We start from the raw sequence: 7,438 nt of genomic DNA on the forward strand, positions 1-7,438 counted from the left end.
TAGGGGCTGTGTGAAGGCAGGGGAGTAGCTCAGGGTGCAGGGAGAGGGGTAGTAAGGGACTGTGGGAAGGCAGGGGGTAGCTCAGAGTGCAGGGAGGGAGTAGCTAGGGGCTGTGTATGGGTGGGGGCACTCCCAGTGTTTCCAGCTTCAGCCCCACGCTGCTCCTGGCTTGGGGAGGGAGGTTTGCCAGCTTCAGCCCCACGGGGCTCCTGGCTTCGAGGGTTTGGGGTGGGGCGCTGGCTTCAGCCCCGTGCCTCTCCCAGCTTCAGCACTGGGGCTCGGGGCACTGGGTTTCAGCCACAGGGCTCTGCAGCCCCCCAAAAGGGCTCGTGGACCCCCAGGGGGCCGTGGATTCCCAGTTGAGAACCGCTGTTCTAGTTAGCTAAGACATTTCTTCTCGTGCAAATTGCTACCATTATAGCTTTAGCTCCAATTCTAGGAAGTTGACAGTGCCCAGAAGGGCTCTTACTCCTAGAAACAGTAATGACATTTCCTTGATAAGGTACTTCAGCAGCTGCAAACCTTAAAAAAGTAGATCCTTTTTTAAAGGCTAATCCGGTGTACCCTCTACTTCCACTGCAGTAAATAGGAGCTGAAGGCACTCAGTACCTTTCAGGATTGGACCTTTAGCAGCTGAATATGTGATTCAGAGTATCTCTGTAGCAATGTCACTGTATTTACAAATCTTACTGTAATTTTAATAGAATTATGGATCTAGCTAATAGTTATGTTGTGCTAAATATTGTCTGTATTTTTTCCCTTTCTTAGATTAAGTGTTGAGGATTTTTAAAAATCATTTAGTTTTTGTGTATCATCTGTACCAGAATGATACAATCAGCTATTTTTGTTAAGTTGCCCCGGGGTTAGGGTGACCAGATGTCCCAATTTTATAGGGACAGTCACAATTTTTGGGTCTTTTTCTTATATAGGCTCCTATTACCCCCCACCCCATCCCGATTTTTCACACTTGCCGTCTGGTCACCCTACCAGGGGCCTTCATGATTGGCTGTCTAAAATGGTGTTATAATGGGTACCTAAAAATGTGTTACCTTCATTTACTGAACTAAAATGATGCACCTGCCATACCCTTTTCTTTTTCCCATTAACTTGTTAGCTTATTGCAAGAGCCTTTAATAAGCATTACTTTTAAATGTTCTCCTCCTCTACCTCCATGCTGGGTCTCATAGATTCATAGATTCATAGATTATAGGACTGGAAGGGACCTCGAGAGGTCATCGAGTCCAGTCCCCTGCCCGCATGGCAGGACCAAATACTGCCTAGACCATCCCTAATAGACATTTATCTAACCTACTCTTAAATATCTCCAGAGACGGAGATTCCACAACCTCCCTAGGCAATTTGTTCCAGTGTTTAACCACCCTGACAGTTAGGAACTTTTTCCTAATGTCCAATCTAGACCTCCCTTGCTGCAGTTTAAACCCATTGTTTCTGGTTCTATCCTTAGAGGCTAAGGTGAACAAGTTCTCTCCCTCCTCCTTATGACACCCTTTTATATACCTGAAAACTGCTATCATGTCCCCTCTCAGTCTTCTCTTTTCCAAACTAAACAAACCCAATTCTTTCAGCCTTCCTTCATAGGTCATGTTCTCCTACATGTCTCCTACAGTCTGGCTCCTGCCTGCTGCACACCCTAACCTGCTCTCACCAAGGTTTCTGACACCCTCCTCTTAGCCAAATCTCAATGCCTTTTCTTCAGCCTCATTCTCCTGGATGTCTCTGCTGCTTTTAACACTGTCAATCACTTCCTCTCCCTCATGGCATTGTCCTCTCCAGGTTCTCCTTCTACCCCTCTGTCCATTCCTTCAAAATCTCCTTGGAGGGTCCTTTCCCACCCATTTTTGTGAGGGTTCCACATTGGGTGACCAGACAGCAAATGGGAAAAATCGGGACGGGGTGGGGGGTAATAGGAGCCTATATAAGAAAAAAACTCAAAAATCAGGACTGTCCCTATAAAATCGGGACATCTGGTCACCCTAGTTCCACAGGGCTCTGTTCTTGGGGCCTTTTTCTTTTCTCCTTCTGTAATCTCTCTTCAGATGATTTCATCTGCTCACTGTAGCCCATAAGGCCAGTCAACTAGTTGCTATACTGTATAATGTATTTTCTTCATTGGTTTGGTTGATTATATCCTTATTTTCTTGGGTTTTGTTTATGCTGAATTTCAGTATATGTTACTCATAAGAGTTGGCTGTAACGCAAGGAACCTACAGGGCTGTATCCTGTATGATTAGCTAGAGTAAGTTAGCATAAGTGTTTGTAAGCTTTGGCATAGATAAATGGCCTAGCGGTTACCCCTTTTGACTTTGGGGAACTGAGTGGGGAACCAAACAAAGAACTGAATGTGTTTACCGTAAGTCTGGAACAGACCGGTAACCGCAAGGTACAGCACAGAACATGGAAGTCATGATTTAGGCCAAAGATAACAGTTTCGGGGATGAGATAATCGATATTAATACGTATGAATACATGTCATAATATGTTAACCTATAGAGTAAGTGTACCCGAAGATTTATCTGGCTGAGGAAACAGGATTTGGGCATGGTAGGTTGGGCAGGGCCAGGACCCTATAAGAGGGTAAACAACCATGCAGGGGATCGCTCTTTCCTATCTTCTATCAAGCTATCAACTCAGCTTTGCAATATAGCTTAGCTACTCAACACTCGAGTCTGATCCCTACCAACTTGGGAAGCCTGGACCATCGAATTCATCAGGCATGCCAGAGATGAGACTGGTCCTCTGTCTCCCACTACCAGGTCTTCAGGGAAGGGTGTGAGTATGTTAGTTTAGGTAATCTTTTAGAATAGAAATGTTAGCACCCTGGGCCATAGAATTGTATTACTGCTTTTTGACTCTTTGATTATTCTTTCATTCATTTTAATAAAGATCTTAACATTTTGGTATTGTCCTCAGTATAAGTGTCCTTGCCACATAACCCAAGGGTCCTCTCATGGCGTTGAACTCTCTGAGTTTTCTAACCCTGTAGCCTGAAATGGGACAAGAACCTAAATATCTTCTGGTCAGATCATTGGCAAGCCGTAATAAACTAGTCCATAAATTCAGGTCAACATCACACAGTTTCAGCTACCATCTCTTTCTTCCTTATTTAACTCTCACCATCCAATCCTGCATCCCAAAGCGTCTCGCATGTCAGATTGTCTCTCTGACATTTGGCTGCCCCACTGGCAAGTTAAAATTAACATGGCCAAAACTGCATTTGTGATCTGTTCTCCAAACCCCTCTCTTCTCTACCCTTTGTCACTGTTCTTCATTAATCTGACCAAGTTACCCCCACACACACACACCACCATCCCTATCCCCTACGTTAAGTCTGAACTTCTTGTCCTTGCTACGACTTCTTTCCTGGGATGATCCTGGAGTGGCACAGCATGCAGCAGCATCCTGTGCTTATGGGATACAGTCTAGCTTTAAGAGAGGCATTCTCAGCTCCTTTCAATGAACCCAACCTCTCACCCCAGACTTTTATTAGTAAGAGGCTTTTGCTAATTCACAGCGGGTTGAGTAAAAGTTTGTCTGCACATCTAGAACTTCCATCCAGTAATTTGAATGAATCTCAGAGATATGGTGGGAAATGAGCAGTGCAGATAGAGAACATCAGAAGTATGAGGATTCTGTCTGTGGAGGAGGGCTGTGGTGGGATAGCATAGATTGCAGCACAGGTGATTCTTTGCTTCCTCCTGCTCTGACACAGTGTCCATCGCGTCAGACAAACTATCAAGGGTCTAGTTCAGTAGTACCCAACCTTATTACACAGGAGGGCCACATAAATATAAGCACAACCTTGTATGGCCAAACAGATTTTACATATTTTAATAAGATTTAAAGTCACCTATATTGATTTATATTTTAAGTTCAGCTTGTTTTGTATGTATTTAGAATGTGCCGTATTGTCTGTTTACACACTTGTGTAAATTAAAATGATATAAACATGATGACAAAATGCTAATAAATCAGCCATTAGTGTATTATGTTGAAGCAGGCCACAGGCCTCATGAAATGCTCTGGTGGACTGTGTATGGTACATGGGCTGTAGGTTGGGCACCCCTGATCTAGTTGATATTATCTGTCAAGTAGTTAGCTAACTGAGGGAATCTGTTCATTTGTTTCCCCATTTAAACAAAAATGTTTCAGCATAGCCACAACCATATAAAGAGACAACACATTTTATTAAGCTGCATTTTTCTGGAAATGTTCATACCTTGCTCCTGAAAAACATACTGAGTAGGATTTTCAGAAGCATCCAAGTGATTTAGGAGCACAGGTTTCTAAGACACGTAGATGCTTTTAAAAATCCCATTGACTTTCTACAGGACTTGTGTGCATGAGTCACTTAAGGAGCTTTGGAAATCATACCCTGTGCTGCTAACTACACTGTGTATATCAGTGGTTCTCAAACTTTTGTACTGGTGACCCCTTTCACATAGCCTTTGAGTGCAACCCCCCCTTATAAATTAAAAACACTTTTTAATATATTTAACACCATTATAAATACTGGAGGCACAGGGGAGTTTGGGGTGGTGGCTGACAGCTCGCAACCCCCCACATAATAACCTCGCCACCCCCTGAGGGGTCCCAACCCCCAGTTTGAGAACCCCTGGTGTATATTGATAGCATAAGACACAGTATCCCACTTGTGTAATTTAAAGAGGGGACTATAGATGAAGTTCTTGTAGGAAGTTTCTTCTCCCTTGGTTTTTTCTTAAATATTTTGTTATTTCAGCCATCATCCATCTAAAGGCAAAAAGTTTGCTTTTCAGCCACATTGTATAAGCTCCAGGGAAAAGCCCTGTCTGGCAAGGGTGGTTTAGCAGTATTCAAAAAGGCAAACTTCACTGGAGTCATGGAAATCCCCTTCACCCTCTCTTGGTTCCATGCTATTATTTTAACAACGCTCCTGGAAGCCCCATCTATTGTATCACTGAGGAACCTCAATGGGATTCATCGTTCTGAGAAATGTTCCTGTTTGTAATTTATTATTATAATGACTTGCAAATGGAATATGAGCTTCCTTACTCATAAATAGTTACAGCAGCAAAGAGACCTGACCATAAATGGGGTGGGTATTTTTTATGTTTTGGTTTGGTTTTTGGCAATATGAATTGTATGAATAGGGTGCTTACCAGAGTAAACAATTTGCCTTGAATGGAGATGATGGGACATTTTCCCATGAAGTGCTGCAACTCCCTGAGCACAATTATGAAATTCACAGACACAAGATAGAGTGACTGTATTAAGTAAGGCTTAGGAGGATTATGGAATTAAATTGGTTGCCCCCCTTTCACCCTTCCCCAAAGAAATTAGAAATTTAAATACAAAAAAGGGTGTTAAAATAATACAAAGGGTTTGACTAAAACCTATAAAAGCAAAGAAACTCAGTGTTAAGACTGCTGCTTTATTCTGGACTCCTAGTGTGTTTAGGCCTGTAATGTTTTTTTAATAACTTGTGTATTTAATTCCTTCTGCTTTTAAAAATTTTTGCAACATAACTGTTTACAGCCCAATACTGTTGCCTTGAGGCTTTAACCACCAAATTATTCTTATTCCATATTAGTTTCCTACTCAGTGTTACTATCCATTGTACTTACCTATATAATTTCACAGTGAGAACAATGTTGCAAGCATCCTATTCATTTCAATGAGAGTTTGGGTAATGAAAGCTATACAGTCAGACTTGATTAATCTATGCTGGATTTATCCAGATGTCTGAATATCTGAAAGGCTTAAATGGATACCCATCTTCTGCTACATGCACGTACCCTTGATTTGTTAATCTGAAAATGTTTTACTCTCAGTAAAATTTTAAAAAATAGACTTTCCAAACTGATTTACATTAATCAGCTCTGATTGTGCCGTGAAACAACTGGCACAAGTGTACAGTGGTCTGATCATATAATAGGACACTTACACACTATCTTTCAAGATACTCTGCAACACACCTTTCATATTACAGTCGGTGGCAAAAGTGCCTTAATAACTGAAATGAAGCATAGAAAAAATAATTAAAAATAACACTTCTCACTTAAATGACTACAGAAGTAGTTCTAACCAGGGGCTCTTCCTTCCGCCTGTATCTTTCTCTGTGCTATTACTGTGCCTTCCCATTCAAATCAGTGGTGAGGTGCTTTAAAGTCTTTATATTTAGAACAGTTTTCTCAATAACAAAATACATTTCTACCACCGGCTAAACCCAGCCAGGGACATGGGGAACAGTAGGAAGGTATCCTATTAATATTAACAGGATTTATTCAGGTTGTAAGCCCTTTGAGGGCAGTGACTGCCTTTTTTATTATGTGTGTGTGCGCAGCACCTCTTTGCCTGGGAACTTTGATGCTGTGGGAAAGTTTGTATGTTTCACTGACCCTGTAAGCTATGCTGGCATGTGTCTTAACTCCTGGTAAGACCACCCAAGCTGGACAGGTCAAAGAGTAGGAACCAGATGAAAAGCAGCCCACTGGTTCTCCAGGTGGAGGGTTGAGCCATAGGCCAATAATGTATCCTCATGAAAGAGTTAGTTATAGAAACAACAAGGTAGCCATTCCAGCAAACAGCATGATAGACAGGTGGAGGAGCCTTGTTTGTGCCCTAAATGACATCTGACAGTGTGACAAGGATTCAGATTTAGTGTAAAGTGCCTAGCCCAATTAGCCCTTGATTGGGGACTCTGAGCACTACAGCAATACAAATGAATAATAATAAGTAGGGCTGTCGATTAATTGCAGTTAACTGACACGATTAACTCAAAAAATTAATCAATCATGATTAATTGCAGTTTTAATCGCACTGTTAAATAATAGAATACCAATTTAAATTTATTAAATATTTTGGATGTTTTTCTAGATTATCAAATATATTGACTTCAATGACAGCACAGAATACGAAGTGTACAGTACTCTATATTATTATTATTTTTTATTACAAATATTTGCACTGTAAAAATGATAAAAGAAATAGTAATTTTCAATTCACCTCATACAAGTACGTAGTGCAATCTCTTTACCATAAAAGTACAATTTACAAATGTAGATTTTTTTTTATTACATAACTTCACTCAAAAACAAAATTGTAAAAAACTTTAGAGCCTACAAATCCACTCAGTCCTACTTCTTGTTCAGCCAATCTCTAAGAGAAACAAGTTTGTTAACATTTACGGGAGATAATGCTGACTGCTTCTTATTTACAATGGCACCTGAAAGTGAGAACAGGCGTTTGCATGGCACTTTTGTAGTCGGCATTGCAAGGCATTTATATGCCTGATATGCTAAACATTAATATGCCCCTTCATGCTTCGGCCACCATTCCAGAGGACATGCTTCCATGCTGATGACGCCTATTAAAAAAATAATGCGTTAATTAAATTAGTGACTTAACTTCTTGGGGGAGAATTGTATATACCCTGCTC

This window comes from Malaclemys terrapin, chromosome 9 (genome assembly GCF_027887155.1).
Source record: "Malaclemys terrapin pileata isolate rMalTer1 chromosome 9, rMalTer1.hap1, whole genome shotgun sequence".
NCBI lineage: Eukaryota > Metazoa > Chordata > Testudines > Emydidae > Malaclemys > Malaclemys terrapin.